Consider the following 1,683-nt stretch of genomic DNA (forward strand, 5'->3'; position numbering starts at 1 on the left):
TGGTCGGATTCTATGACAAATGCCCTCCCGTACAGATACTGGTAAAACTTCTTTACCGCCCACACTACAGCGAGGCATTCCTTCTCTATTACAGAGTAATTCTGCTCTGCACCTTTTAGTTTTCTGCTAGCATATTGCACTAGCCAATGTTCTCCATCAACATATTGCATAAGGATTGCCCCTAAACCCACATTAGATGCATCTACCTGCAACACAAAATCTTTGGTTAAATCAGGCAACCTAACTATTGGATGTGTGCTTAAAAGGTTCTTTAACTTATAAAAAGATTCTAGGTGACACAGGCTCCAGTTTACTACATTGGGTTGAGATTTCTTTACAAGATCCATTTGGTGCAGCAATAGTAGCATAATCAGGAATATAATGGCGATAGTATCCCGTCAAACCAAGAAAAGATTTTACCTCCTTTTTCGTCTTTGGTGCCTCCACATTTAATATCTTACTTTGTCTTCGGTTCTCCGAGCTATTCCATTACCAATCATACTGCCCAAATACTCCACTGAAAAATAAGCAATTTCAGTTTTGGAAGGCTTAGCTGTGAGCGACGCCTTTCTTAAAATATCCAATACCAACTGCAGAGTTTCCTTGTGCTCTTCCCAACCCTGTGAATGAATCAAAACGTCATCAACAAACAGCTCTACATTTTTCATACCATTAAATAATTTCCTCATCATGCGGTTAAAAGTCGCACCAGCATTTACTAACCAAATGGCACAGTAACGAACTGTAAGAGTCCTCTGTTAGTCTGAAAAGCGGTTACTTCTCTGCTCTGTTTTTCTAAAGGTATTTGCCAATATCCTTTAGAAAGGTTTGATCTTCCGAAAATCTAAGCACATCCGATCACTACCATCTTTTTTCTTCACCACTATCTAAGGTGTTGCATATGGAGAATTCGAGCACTTGATCACTCCTAATTCGAGCATCCTTTCAATCTCCTTATCCATATCTAGCTGCAGAGCATAAGGTACAGGATAGGATCTAGACCTTATAGGACCCTTACTGGACAGGTTTATCACATGTTCGATCACATCAGTTCTCCCTGGTACATCAGTAAACACATTCTTGTATTCTCGTAGAATCCTAGCCACCTCCTCCTCCTCCAGATCATCAGATAATTCCTGATTAATTTTAACATTAGACACATCTTCACTCTGAATATCCCTTGGCACAACTGGTACCTCATATTCATCACTATCCTCACTAATCACTGCTAAACATGCAAGATCATCACTCTCCTGATCATCTGTGAAAAGTAAAGAAACAGATTTGAAATCCTCACTACCCTCTGCCTCAGTAACTTGAGACTTACCCTTCAAGTTATTGCCTTTGCTTATCCTGTCATGGTACAACTTAAGCATGTTAATGTGGTATTTGCGCTCAACTCCATTAATATCAAGAATAAAATTATAATCATTAACTTTCTTTACCACATCAAATGGACCTTGCCACTGCACTAGTAGCTTATTGTTACTTGTGGGTAACAGTAACAAGACCTTATCCCCTTCATTTATTTCCCTTTTACAAGCATTTTTATCATAGTAATATTGATACTTATCTTTAGCCCTCTCTAACTCTTCTTGAGCCAGCCTACATGTATCCTGCAACCTTTTTCTAATGTCTACCACATACTCATACGTGGTCCTCATTGTATCCTCAATTGCAGTA

The sequence above is a fragment of the Macrobrachium nipponense genome, chromosome 4, assembly GCF_015104395.2.
Source record: "Macrobrachium nipponense isolate FS-2020 chromosome 4, ASM1510439v2, whole genome shotgun sequence".
In the NCBI taxonomy this organism is placed as follows: Eukaryota; Metazoa; Arthropoda; class Malacostraca; order Decapoda; family Palaemonidae; genus Macrobrachium; species Macrobrachium nipponense.